The following is a 15168-nucleotide window of genomic DNA, read 5'->3' as shown; positions in this document are numbered from 1 at the left end:
AGTTATAAATATGTATGTATATGTATATTTACATATATACACACACACACAGATTTAGTTTGATCCACTTGAAAGTAAGGTACGGATCTTGTGCTACTTCATCCATAAATATTATAACACACATCTCCCAATAAGAACATAATCTTATGTTCTCTTACATAATCACAATACTATGAGCACACTTAAAAAATTAATAATTCTTAATTTTTTCTAATGTATAATCATATTCCAGCGTCTTTATCTTTCTTAATAGACTGAGTTATGAATGGGCAAGGATCATGTGTTATTTATACTAGTATCTCTAGCACTTAGCATGGTACCTAGTAGATGTTTGAGGAAAATGTTTGCTGAATAAATAATCTTGTCTTTTCATCTAATACTGTCCTGCCAGTAATAGTGAATATAGCTAGAATAAGTGATAATTTTTGGAGTGAAGGTAAGGGAGTAAGTTGACTAGTTCATTTCAACTTATCAAACAGTTACTAAGCATTTACAATTTGTAAGTTATTCTGCTGGGCATTTTGGAATTGGGAAACTAAAATGAAGAGGACCTTTAAGAGTTTGCAGCCTAATGGAGGACTTCCAATTTTGGTGAGTTGTTAGGGAATTATGGTAAGAAATATAGTGAAGAGTTGTTAAGAAGAATAACCCCAGGATTGTGACTGGAAACATTTGTATAGAGCCTTTAAATTAACAAAGTTTATTTGTTTACAGGTGGCAGTGGGCCTACATCATGGGTTGTAGCAGATGTTCTCAACGTTTCTATTGGAACTTCTTTATATTCCCTTGAAAGAGGAGCCCCCGAGCCTCATCCCTGTGGTAGCTACCATGCTCTGGTATGATGCTTTGCTTTTCTACTTCATCCTTCCTGTTCTAGCAGAGGCTAGGTTAGAATTTAACTGTTTCTTATTGTAAACAATTATGTAGAACTGGAAGTGGAATGTTTCAATTAAACTGATACTGTGATTTCTTTGAGATTGTTGATAATGCCTTGTTATTCTTATACCTGCTCACAGAACCCCTGAATAGTGAGTGCCTTCATTGTGATTTGGTTTGAATTGTATCTAGTTGTAAATAGTTCCTTACTGATTTTTAATAGATATTAATCTAATTTTTATTCTCTTAAATGATAAAGAGGCACATAACATCAAGTTTACTTCTACTTAAAAACTGTGTCTTCAGGTAATGTTTAACCAGATTCAACTGGCAATCGATAAAATTCCATATCAGGAATGTTTAATTACAACCCTCTGTATTAACATGAATAAACACTGTAGCTAGTAACGAAAGTATTTTTTTCATAAAAAATAGAAGTATTTTTCAGAATTCTGGGAAATGTCAAAGTAATTTTGGCTGTAGTCATGCTGTATTTAATGTTATTGAGAATGTTGCTAACATTAACAAAAATATTCCTTAATTTCCTCAGTTATTGCTACTGTTGATGAGGGATGTAAAGTTGGCATGCTTTCATGTTTTGAGCATTTTCATTATACACTTTTGATTTTATATGTCAGAAGCAATCTTTGTTTTTTAGGTAAGATAGCTGAGAATAGTTTTACTTAAGGATAGAGGTCAGGCTTTATTTGTATTTTTACGTCAGTGATATATAGAATATAGTGATGTATTGGAGTAAATATACGTACAGTTTTGTATGTAAGTATTATAACATTTATATATTTCTTTGACCTTATTTTTAGTTCATTAAAATAAGGTGATTTCGGACTAAGGCATAGGTTTCATTTGTATATTAACAATTTTATTTTGTTATTTTCTGTGACCACTGGTAACACTCATCTTGCAGATATAAGATGTTGTTCATCAGGGAGCTTTGGCAAGAGAGTTGGCCAGATGAACAAGTTCATCTCCATTGTGGAAAAACAACTTGAAGCTCATCTCTGTTGAAGGTGAGTTAGTGTCATCTTCACACAGGGAAGATCATGCTAGTGTTATTTGATGTTTTCAGGGTTATCAAACAACAGTTTGGTTTGAACTTTGTTTTATGGGATGTTGAGCTGTTATGCTTTATTATTTGAGTGTAAAGATTCACACAGAAATCAACCTGACAATGAAAAGAGATGAAAGTAATAATTTGGTATTTATGAATATACCTAAAAGTAGTTTGGGTCTCTCCCTTCCTTTCTTTTAAATGTTTATTTATTTTTAAGTAATCACTACACCCAATGTGGGGCTCGAACTCATGACCCCGAGGTCAAGAGTCACATGCTTTCCCAAGTGAGCCAGCCACACACCCCAATTTAGTTATTCTTTCTCACCTCTGTTATTATTTCCATATAATACATGCTAGCTAAGTTATAATTCATGACTTTTATTTGAATATTGGCTAGATCAGAATCACATGTTACATATTTATTTTAAAATATATTATGAATTTTAGGAAATTTCATATATAACTACAGTGTCAATGTAAAGATACTCTTCTGTTTTCAAATACATTATTTGGTCTTTGAAATGGTAGCCAGTGTTAATGCTTGCCACAGGCTTGCTGTCCCAGAGATACAGTGGATGACTATACATGTGTAATATTATTACAAGAAGTAGTAGGGTATCTAATAGCAATCCGTAGTTCAGTTCAGTATCATTTAGTGCATATTTATTAATCATCACTTCATTTTACTTTACTCATTACATTTGTGACTTGACCCAGCCCTACCTAACCATGAAATATGTGTATATATATGTGTGTGTGTTTGTATAACATTATATATAAGTAACTTGATACAGTTGCTGATGTTGCTTTGGCCCTCTTTATTCAAGTTGTTTTCACTTGAATTATCTCTATTATCAGGTTGTCGAAGTCCATTTTCTTTTACAGTTTTGCTTTATTGGTAATCCTCTTTTTTCAATGTTATCATTATCTTTTAATTTTTCTTCTTTTGAGGCATAAACAAATCCCAAAGTCAAAGACTGGTGGGGCTGATGCTCACTGACTTCAAAAGAAAGGTCTAACTGTAGGGAGAGGATCTTTGCAGGTATGATGTTCCATTATAACCAGCCTTACCATCTATACTAAATGGTTTGTAAGAGGCCGTGAAATTAAAAAAGGAATTAAGATGGCACTATATTCAATGAAAAAGTGATTGTACAATTTTTTTTCCTCAAAAAGACTCAAATATTTCTGTAGTAAGATTGGGCTTTCCCTTCCCATGCCTTATAAGTAATTATTAAGTATAACTCAGTGTGGGTTTTTTTTTTTTTTAAGGATTTTATTTATTTGAGAGAGAGAGAGTGTGAGAGAGCACAGGCAGGGGGAGGGACAGAGGAAGAAGCAGACTCCCCACCTAGCAGGGAGCCCAATGCGGGGCTTGATCCTGGGACTCTGGGATCATGACCTGAGTCAAAGGCAGACGCTTAACCAACTGATCCACCCAAGCACCCCATAACTCAGTGTGTTTTTAAAAATCTTGTTTCTTGAAAACATTATTTTAAGATGATTTGTCTCAGTATTATTATTTTCACGTTAAGCCTACCTCAAACATTTTCAGCTGGATTAGACTTTGGAAATTTAACATTATAGTGCAAGTCAAAGTTATTTAGTGTCTAAACTTGAGTTTGTCTTAACTAGAATAATTTATATTGTAGTTATTATGATAAATACTACTTAAATAATTAATACTTATAATTATTATATATAATTGTTATTAATTAAAATTGGTAAAATTAGTTAAAATTAATAATTTGCTCAGCTCTATTCTGAGTGCTTTTTATATCTTGTTATGTCTTTGTAACAGTTATGTGGGGTAGGAATGATTATCCCAGGTTTATAGACAAGGAAACTAAGACTCAGTTTAATAATTTGCACTGACCAGTGACTGACCCAGGATTTCAACCATGTGACCTCAGAACTTCTGTTCAAAGTTCCTGTTTATAAGTGTGGTGTTAAGCTGTATGAAAGGTTTACATGTGCAACTTGAGAATGGGCTCCTTCACTTTTGAGGCAGTCAGCCTAGTTAACAGTGATTTTGTACTACTGACTGAGGTACACCAAAATGTATCTGACTGAAACATTTGCTTTTGTGACTTTATGTGAACATAACATTTAAAAAAAAAGATTTATTGATTTATGTTAGAGATAGAACACACGCTCACTGGGGCAGGGCAGGGGGAGGGGCAGAGATAGTCTCAAGCCAACTCCGTGCTAAAGGTAGAGCTCCACATGGGGCTTTATCTCACAACCCTGAGATCACAATCTGAGCTAAAACCAAGAGTCGGGCGCTCATCCCACTGCACCACCCAAGCGCCCCTATGTGGACATAACTTTTGACAGTCCGTCAGTATATTACATATACTTAATGTTGTGTGTATGTGCTGCAGGTTGCTTCCTTGGGAAAACTTGGTGTATTTTTAGTGTCTGCCCCACTCTTCAGGTGGTAGAATTGCTGTTTAATATTTTAGTTTGCTAGAGGCTGAGACCCTTGTTCTGGGGGATTATTTACATATGCATATAAAACAGGGAGGCTAAAATGATGATATTAGTTCTCTAACAGATTTGTAATAAAGTGTGAAGTGTTAGTTTGACCGTTGTTGAGGAAAGACAAATGCATAAATTGTGTAGACATTATGGATTTTTTTTCTTTTTTTTCTTGTTTTTGTTTTTACAGACAGAAGCCATTGAAGGACTTTAGGATGCAGATTGTGTTGTCTTTAGCATCCGTGCAAGGTCTTTTGTTAGTGGGCCATTGCATATTGCTTCAAGCTTACCTCCAGCAATCCGCTTCCTTACCAACCAGTGTCTTGTGTACTCCTTACATGTCTGCCTCAGTTAAAATGAATAGCTTGGGGGCGCTTGGATAGCTCAGTTCTTTAAGCGGCTGACTCTTGATTTTGGCTCAGGTCATGATCTCAGGGTTGTGAGATCGGGGCTGGTATTCCACACTCAGAAGGGAGTCTGCTTGAGATTCTCTCTCTCCCTCTCCCACACCCCCCCTCATGCTTGCTCTCTCTCTCTTTCTCTCTCTAAAATAAATAATTAAATCTTACCCCCCCCAAAAAAAACCCTGAATACCTTGTAGTTATCCTATCATAATTAGGTATTCAGCACTTTTGTCTTCATTAATACTTTTCTTCTTACCATTATGATCTTTTCTCTGTTCCTGTTGAGTACCAACTTTTCATTCAAGATTCAGGTTTGTTTCTCTTTAAGGCGTTTTTAACTACTGACCTCTATCATTGAACCTTATCTTCTTTGAGCCTTTCTAGTGCATACTTCTATTCTAGAACCTTATATTTTATATTTATATACCTTTATATTTTATTGCACTTATAGTATTTATATGTCTTTTTCTAACTAGACTGTAGATAGACTGTAGATTTCTTAATGGCAAGTACAAAGGCTATGTGTCTAATTCATTTTTATGTCCCCAGTTTTTAGCACAATACCTGGTACATATAGATGCTTACTAAGCATTTGTTAAATGGATGAATAAACAAATGGTTAAACTATAAAGGAAAGAAAACGTTATCCTCACAGTTGGTATGATAATGGTGATAACGTGCCTTCTAAGGTGGAGTGCTACTACACTCATCAGGGAATATTCAGTGTTAAAAACAGTATCTTTCCTGAGGTCTGACAGTAGTCATACTAGCTTCTTACAGTCAGTATAGTGTATGTCTGGAGTTTTGTTATCTTGAGCAACTAACCGTTTATTGAAAATTTATCCACGAAATTTCAATAGTTGAATTTTTTCATGAATAATATATTTTAATAATATAGGTCTTGACTTAAAGACTGTCACTTCCTTTAAGGAGATCCACATGTGCTTTGGTGTTATAATCAGTCTAAAGTTGGAAAAGGACCCTTCTGCTTGAAAAATAAGGAAAAATACATCAAGGAATGAACCTACTTATTATTACATTTAAAGTTCCATTTCCTTTGCAACTGTAACTCTTATGTTATGGAATCCTGATTAAAAAGGTTATAATGGCTAGTATTATCAGAATGACAAATTCTAACATAGGTTAGTAGTTCTACATTTAGAAAAACACTAATGGGGACACCTGGGTGGCTCAGTCTATTAAGCTTCTGCCTTCGGCTCGGGTCGTGATCCCAGGGTCCTGGGATTAGGTCCTGTGTCGGGCTCCTTGGTCGGGAGGGAGCCTGCTTCTCCCTCTGCCCTGCTCTGCCTGCCACTTCTCCGGCTTGTGCTTTCTCTCTGACAAATAAATAAATAAAATCTTAAAAAAAGAAAAACACTAATGTATGATATTACTGCTTTAGTAATATGCCAGATTTCAAGTTGGTTTATATTTTGTTTATTTGAGGTCAAATGTTCTTTGACCATCAGCTTACATTAGTTTTAACTAAGGAAATATTATACTATGAAGATAGTAAAAGGAAGCTTAAGCTTCTGATATTAACTATATTCTGTTAAGCGAGTTTCTTTGTTTTAGGCTATATAGAAACAACTTAAGAAAATATACTGAATTAAAATTTGCTATGTTGAAATAGCATAGTCACTAAATAATTTATATTATTAGGGAAGTGTCAAGGGGTTTGAACGGAATGAAATTTCTTTGCTCAAGCTCTAAACAGTAAGACTTTTAATTTTGTAGGAAGACATTAAATACTCTGGTCATTCAAGTTGTATATCCTTTAAGCCTCTTTAATAGTCAGAAACTTGTAAGTAAATATGTGTGCTGCTGAGAAACAGTGATCAAAAATGGCAATAAAAGTCACATAATGAAATAATACTAAAAAAATCCAGGGATTTTACACTAGCTCATTATTCACTACATTTCTGGCATTCTTCATGATTACAAATCATTTGATTGACTAACTAGACATTCTTAAAGTGAATTATGAATCAGGTTCATTTTTTCTGGTTGATAGTTGGCACATGCTGTAACTCTTATGCTTTGTGATATATCAAATTCTTATAAAAGTGATAAGAGATATAATCAACTCTATTTTAAGAAAACTATATTGCCTTTTCAAAAAATGAAGTGCAGTTGCTAACATTTTAACAACACAGTGTAATCCCTACTTTTGTATCTCAGTGATGACATTATTTTTGAGATTAAGATAAATCTGTAGACTGATTTTCCGTTAGGCATAAAACTCCTGTTGATATCAGTTCTGTAGGCTTCTTGGGCAGTTGCTTGAGACTAGGTTACAAAAACAGTTGCATATCTTTCCTTAGTATTTAAAAATGAGTGATGAAGGAATTGTACGTTTTTAACATTTTTCTTTGAAGGAAATGCAATTTTTCCTAAATACCTAATTTGTAATGAGGCCATGATGCATACTTTAATAATGGTTATTAATAAAGAGAGTCTCTTTCTGAGTTGGGAAAAGGGTCCATAGTGACCTGAATCTTGATCTTTCCATTCGTAAAACTTAATCAGGGGGGTAAATTCTGCTTTCAAATGCATTCTCTTCTCTTTTGACTTAATAATAATTCTTTATGCATTACTTCACTGGCAGTTGGGTGGCAGAAAATTCCTGTAGTACAACTGCATTTGCTTTAATCCCATCCCAACCCAATATCAAGCAACTCAAGCAATTGAAAATAAAATGGGTGTTCCTTAATGTGATATATTCAAAATTTGAGAATCTTGTGCAGGTTTCAGTCATTGTCTTAGCAAAAGTGAAGTTCCTTTGTTGAAAATTGTCAGGCATTGGAATGTAGAGCCCCCCATTTGTTTAACGGTGTTATGAGGTCCTCTTACTAATAAAAAAAATTACATATGTAATTTTTTACATAGGTAAAAGCAATTCTTTGTTTCTTATGAAGACAAAATCATCAAAGTTAGTGGAAGCTTTGCGTATATAACAGTCACAGAATTGTACTGCCATACTTTTTCCCTATGTAAAAGGAGAGTAATTAGTATTTCAGCATTCCACTGCCTTCAACTTTCTTTGTTTTCTTTTATGAATAAGATTTCTTTATATTATAACTAAAAATTATTTTATGGCTATTCAGTTGTAAAAATTGTTTTATTGTCCTTCCATTGTCTTTAAAAATGTTTTACAAAATTTTTTTGAATGATATCCATCTATATTAATTTATATGAAAATGTAGGATAGCAATGTGTAATTACACATAATTTTAGAAACACAATTATAAGCTTTTTAATGTTTTGTTCTCTTTAAAATTGTCTAAAGTTTTTGAATTTATGCTTTAGCCACCTTAAAATTTAATTTTTAATCCCCTAACCATTAATTATTTTAACTATAAAATTGCTATTAAACATCTTTTATGGGATTAAAATTTTATTTCTGATTAGGCAGTGAATTATATATATATAATCAATTATTACATCCATTTTAAAAATTATGACTAAAAGATTAATCCTCCATAGATATTTTTAGCAATATAAACCACCCTGGTAGGATTGGAATTAAGGAATTAGAAATGGAGAGACAGAGGATCAATTTATTAATTACAGAAAAAACTTTAAGTTTTTTATAACTTCAGTAGATTTTGTGAAATGACCATAAACTAAAACTGGGGTCATAAAATGCTGCCATTTTCCAGGCTGGCTTGACTTTTTACTTCTTCGACATAGCTGTACATTTGGATCAGCATTATTTCTTCACACGGATTGAGGTGACAATATATGATAAAATGGGCTTTTGTTGCTGTGACCGGGCAATAGGACTTGGGAATAGAAGAAGATGAGGGTAGAAAGGAGGAGACAAAAAATAGGTTTTCAGGCCACAGAAATGTACTGAATTTTTTGATCATTTTTTTTGTGTTTAAATAAAAGAAATTGCTAGATTGTCTCCATTTTGTGATGTACAACCTGATTGCTTCCCTTAATTGCTTCCTTTGAACAGTTTAGCATTAGGATAATCATTGTGAGAGGGAATGGGAGTATCTGGAGATTATGGAAAAACTGAAGGAAAATATTCAAGAAGGAATTTCTGGTATTTGTCTTTCTCAGTAAGTGTATAAAGGGGTTAAAATGTCCAGGATAAATAAAATCAGCCAAAGGCTTGTGTTCCACAGTTTATACTTTAACACTTGATATTTATTCTCCTTCCCTTACCCTGCAAAATATACATGACAATAAAATGAGCACTTTTGTAACATGGTCCACGGTCTCAGGTTACATAAATATACTGCATTTCTCGATACCAACATTACATTGGTGTACCTATTCTAGTTTTAATGCTAAAAATGATATTTTCTATTTTGGTGATATAAAGTGAGTTTTTAAATAGTTTTGGAGGTGCACCTGGCTGGCTCAGTTGATAGAGCATGCAACTCTTGATCTCAGGATTGTGAGTTCGAGCCCCGTGTTGGGTGTAGAGATTACTTAAAAATAAGATCTTTAAAGATAAATAAGTAAATAGTATTGGGTGTTTTTGGTTAAATCCTTCATTTGCCTGGATTTGATAAGCTATTTCTCTTCCTTAGGCATATGCTAACAGGTGGAACTACAGATTTATAGGTATGGAGTACACAATTATGCTATCTTAGTTTTTATTACTAATATGGCATAAGTACATTCTATATGATTTCAGTTGTCTATGTTGTTGATGTTATGGATAATCTTTAAAGAATTCTGTTTTAGAATCCCTTTTTAATTGGATTTAATGATACATAGTTTTGATTCTGAGAAATCTCTATGTTATTATGCAAAAAGGCTCAAAGGACATGAATGTTAAATGGGATATATGTTGGTTGGGATCTGTAATCTAGGATTGGTATCAAAGAAAAAGCCTTTTGTTTTAGTTAAAACTAAAGGTTGAAAGCAATATATAGTATCATTTGGTGTGTTCTACTTTTGGTGTCTTCTTAGTACTTTAAAGCCTCAAAAACATCATTCACTTTTGTTGGTGGATCAGTCAGGCTTCCCTAGAGAAACAGAACCAATAAGATACATATAGTATTATACATATACACATGTGTATTTATGATCTATTTTAAGAAAGTGGCTCACCCACTTGTGCGGACTGGCAAGTCTAAATTCTGCAGGGCAGGCTGGAAACCTAGGAGATAATTCTGCAGGCTGGAGGCAGAATATCTTCTTGTCCACAACCATCAGGTTTTGCTCTTAAAGCCTTCAAATTATGAGATGAGGCACACCCATATTTTTGAGGATAAAGTCTGTTCTTTAAAGTCAACTGATGGTAGATGGTAGCAACATCTACAGAATACTTTCATAACAACACATGGATTCGTGTTTTGTTAAATAACTGGGTACTATATAAAGTATAACCAAGTTGACATATAAAATTAAACATCACAGTTGGCCTTTTTAAAAAATATTTATGTCGTAAGTCACAAAAATGCCTGGGGTCAAGCTATCAGACTGTCATCACAGAACATATTAGGCAACTTCCTTGAAGTGAAAACTTTCAATTTCAGAGGTAGTAGCTGATAGCCATTTGCTTATTAAGAATTATTAATTGAATGTTCTTTAAGTGCTAGCATTGGAAAAGAACAGCATGCAAAACTACAAATGGACTCTACTTTCATGTATACTGATTATTGTTAATGCTTAGAAAAGAGACAAAAAGTGGTGGTTAACCCAAAGACAAACCCATTTAATAAAAGCCCAGTTTTACTGGCTTGCCTTATGTAAACTTTTATTACATAAACCTTCTATCTCAAGGTCTAAAATTGTCAACTTTCTCTTCAATTAAATAATTCATATTACTTTGATATTGTTTTTTAGAGATTTCCAAGAACAGTTTTGGAAATTTTTCATATTTTAGTTCATTGGTACTGTGGAATTGACTATTTTTAAGGCACTATGTCCTGCTGGGCCACCAGGGTTGGTGAAGGATCTCAAGATAGCTGGGCAAAAACTTGCTCTAAAGACCATTTATTGGGTAGCTTTTGGGGAGATCATACCCCACAACCAGAAGGGCCTTCTTAACTCCCTGAAATCCCATAATAAGACCCTAACCTCCATATTGGCTGCTGTCCCTGAGAATCTACCTGTTATCGACTGGGACTTACTACAAAGCCAGTGTGGTGAAGCCTGGCTTGGTAGATGACTTTGAGAAAAAGTTTAATGCCCGGAAGTTTCCTGTGCTGGAGGATGAATATACTGTCCAGGTACATGCTGAATAAAAAGATGATGTGAAAAGTTATGTTGAGTTTTTGTCTCTCTCAAAGGCCAGGATTGAGGAATATGAAGAACAAGCTGGAGAAGATGAAGAACATAATTCCATTTGATCAGATGATCATTGAGGACCTGAATGAAATCCTCCCAGAAACCAAATTAGACAAGAAGAAATATCCCTTTTGGCCTCACAAGCAAATCAAAAATCTATAAACTTGAGTTGGGGAGAGAGCTCTGGCCTTGTATTACAAACGCTGGACATTAAAAATAATTATATGGTAATAAAAAAAAAAGCACCATGTCCTTTAATCTAGAAGTAGAAACTCTAGTCTGTCATTGTTCACATAGTTTACATTGACCTTATGTTTATTGATTATGTGCCATTATAATAAATAAACATTCTTTTAAAGTAAAGAACTTATTTATGCTAGATACTTTATGAAATGTCTAATTCCTTCAGTCATAGTTCTCTTTTAGAGATCAGGAAACCCATGTTCAGAGATCAGGAAACCCTTGTTCAGAGAGGTTAAGTGACTTGCCCATGGTTATACAAGCAGTAAGTGATGGAACAGGATTCAGACTTTATTCAGATGCTGTTTGAATCTGAAGCCAGTAGTTTTTTCTTACCCTACTCAGCTTGTCTTTGTTTGAAACTTAGCAAGGCTACTGGATCTTTTGAGACAACCTATATAATTATATATTCCTTAATATGTAAGGATCCATGTTAGTTTTCATTGTAATTTAGGGCTTATTTAATAAAGGTTTCTGTCTTTCATAGCGTATTTAACTTTGCCAAATGATTAAAATATATCATTTCCCTTTTTGTCTTGGTTGCTCATAAGCTCATGGTTAATAATAATACTCACTTTTAGTAATTTTCTCATCTGTGGTTCCTCATGTAATTATGTCCTGTGTTTGTTCATTTAGTTGCTAAGCTCTTATTTTTAAATTAACCTGTTATATAAAAATATTTTAAATTATAAATCACCACAGTCTTTTAAAGATTCTAGATAGACAAAAATGAATATAAAATATTTATTATTTTGTAATCTGATTGTTCATTAATATGTCCAAGTACCTAAAACAGTAGATAACACAGAGTAGATATTAGTGAATGAGTGGATTGAATTAATCTATTTCTCCTAGACATCTAGCTGATTCCAAGTGGAACTTAAATTTATTTACACTTAATGTATTTACTGATACAAAGTGGTAGACTTTGCTGTTTTACTTTACATCTTCTATTTGACATGTGTTTTCCATTTTACTCTCCCTTCTTGCTTTCTTTGGATTGATATCATGATTAATTTTATGTGTCTACTTCACTGGGCTAGAAGGGTACCCAGCTACTTGGTCAAGCATTCTTCGGTCCAACATTCTGAGTATGTCCATGAGGGTGTTTCTGGATGAGATTAACATTTGAATTGGTAGACTGAGTAAAACAGATTGCCCTCCCAATATGGGTGAGCCTCATCTAACCTGTTGAGGATCTGCATAGAACTGAAACATTTAGCTTTTCTGGGTGTTAAGCCAGCTGGCTTTCAGACAAGAAATAGACTTTTGGCTTTTCTGGTTCTCAAGCCTGTGGGTTTGGATTGGAACTACACCATCAGCTCTCTCCTGGGTCTCCAGTTTACTGACTGCAGCTCTTGGGACTTGTCAGCTTCCATAATTTCATGAATCAACACATACATCCATTCTATTGGTTTTAGTTCTGTTTCTCTGGATGTTCCTGAGTAATACAATTGATAATTTAAAATTTTTCAATTTTTCCTCTAATTTAGAAGTTCTACAGTCTGTTTCTGTTCATTTTTTGGTTCTAGAAATAATAACATAATGATCGTAGCCTAAAGTTAATCAGTACGTTTAACCTCCTTTTGGATAATATAAAGACTTCACAACTTTTTAACCCCATTTCTTCCCCTCTTGACACATTGTTATTGTGCTTTGTATACTTTTTAATCCCTGAGACTTTAATGTTACTGTTCTTTATATTTGTGTACAAATACATATTTGGCAGTGTATTTGCTGTTGCTTCTTCCATGTTAGATCTTATATCTGGAATACATTCCTGCTTCTAGTAGTTTATTCTTGACCATTTCTTCTAGAGACTGTCTGCTGATGACACGTTCTGTTTTATTGTTTTGACAAAGTTGTTTTAGTTTGTTAATTATTTAACCATATTTTGCTGGGTATAAAATTCAGGATTAGCAGTAATTTTGGTCATTATGTTTAAGATCTCATTCCACTGTTTTCTGGTTTTCATTGTTGTTTTTGTGATGTTATTTATTGATTTGACTTTCATATATGTGTATATGTATGTATGTATGTGTATATATAGCTTTGAGGCATATTTTGTTTATCATGTAATTCATCCATTTCAAGTATATAATTTGGTGATTTTTTTTTTAGTAAATTTAGTTTTGTGTAGCCATCACCACTGATTAGTTTTAGAACATTTCTGTCAGCCTAATAAGAAACCTCATGTCCATTAACTGTTAATCCTCATTCCTCCCACCTTATCCCAGACAACACTAGTCCATTTTTTCTGTCTCTGTAGATTTTCCTTTTCTGGAAATTTCATATAAATCAGTCATAGAATATGTGATTTCTTGTAGTTGCATTCTTTCACTTAGCATAATATTTTTGAGGTTCATGTATGTTGAAGCATGTACTAGTAATTTATTCTTTCTGTTGATGAATAGTATTACACTATATGGATATACTACATTTTGTCTCTCCATCAGTTGTTGGACATTTAGTTTTTTTCAGATTTTGACTATGAATATGAATAATGCTGCTAAAAGAATTCATGTATAAATCTTTGCATATGTTTTCATTTCTTTTGGGTAGATACCTAAGAGTAGAATTGCCCAGTCATTTGGCAAATTTATTTTTAACTTTTTACAAGAGACTTCTAGACTTTTGTCCAAAGTGTTTGCATCATTTTATTTTTCTACCAGTAGTGTGAGGATGCCTGTTTCTCCACATCCTAGCCAACATTTGTTATCTATTTTCTTTTTCTTTTTTTTTTTAAGTAATCTCTACTCAACATGGGGCTCAAACTCATTACCCCAAGATCAAGAGCATCTCTACTAACTGAGCCAGCCAGACATCCCTATTATCATCTATTAAAAAAAAATTATCATAGCCACCTAGTGGGTGTGAAATTGCTTCTTACTGTAGTTTTAATTTGCATTTTCTAAACCAGTGATATCGAACATCTTTTTATATACTTATTAACCATTCGTATATATTCTTTGATGGGAATTTATTTTTGAAAATTTTACCCATTGGATTGGATTGGATTATTTGTTTTCTCATATATAAAGGATTCTTTGACTATTTTGTATATAGGTCCCTTATAAGATAAAATTTTGCAATATTTTCTCCCACTCTGTTCCTTGTCTTTTAATTTTCTTAATGGTGTCTTTTGAAGTACAAAAGACTTGAATTTTGGTGAAGTCTGGTTTATCATATTTTTTTGGTGTTATATCTAAGAAATTTTTGCCTAACCTAGCGTCTTGAAGGTAATCAACTGTGTTTTCCTTTAAAAGTTTTAGCTCTATGGGGCGCTTGCGTGGCTCAGTTGAGTGTGCCTTTGGCTCAAGTCATGATCCCGGGGTCCTGGGATTGAGCCACACATTGGGCTCCCTGCTCAGCAGGGAGCCTGCTGCTTCCCCTGCTTGTGTGCCCTTTTTCTTTCTGACAAATAAATAAATAAAATCTTTAAAAAAAAAAAACTCATAGAGAATACCAAAACACTTTTGACAAAGAAAAGCAAAGCTGGACAACTTATACTTTCCAGTTTCAAAATTTAATATAAAACTACTTCAGTTGTTATCAACATGATGTGGTACTGGCAAAAGATAGACATGTAGATCACTAGAATAGAAGTGAGAGTACAGAAATAAATGTTTATACTTAGGGTGAACTGATTTTCAACAAAGGTGTAAAGGAAATTCAGAGGGAAAGGATAGCCTTTTTAATGAATGGTGCTAGGAAAACTAGATATCTATATGCCAAAAGATGACGTTAGACCTTTATCTCATACTATATACGGAAATTAACAGAAAATAGATCAGAGCACAGGGCAGGGCACCTGGGTGGCTCAGATGGTTGCGTGTCTGC

The 15168-nt window shown here is 33.6% G+C and overlaps 1 long non-coding RNA gene across 1 annotated transcript; it reads left to right on the top strand.

The window, feature by feature from the left end:
• Positions 1–763: 763 nt before the first annotated feature.
• Positions 764–11156, top strand: LOC148164370 (uncharacterized). Its single transcript, XR_015768253.1, has 3 exons — positions 764–836; positions 1802–1904; positions 11091–11156. It is a non-coding gene; the product is annotated as an uncharacterized LOC148164370 (long non-coding RNA).
• Positions 11157–15168: the final 4012 nt, after the last annotated feature.

The sequence above is a fragment of the Eumetopias jubatus genome, unplaced genomic scaffold (genome assembly GCF_037043125.1).
Source record: "Eumetopias jubatus isolate StellerSeaLion01/CBP00866 unplaced genomic scaffold, mEumJub1_p1.0 scaffold_5, whole genome shotgun sequence".
Taxonomy (NCBI): Eukaryota; Metazoa; Chordata; class Mammalia; order Carnivora; family Otariidae; genus Eumetopias; species Eumetopias jubatus.
The sequence above is the reverse complement of the archived record's forward strand: the minus strand, read 5'-3'. Positions and strand labels throughout refer to the sequence as shown.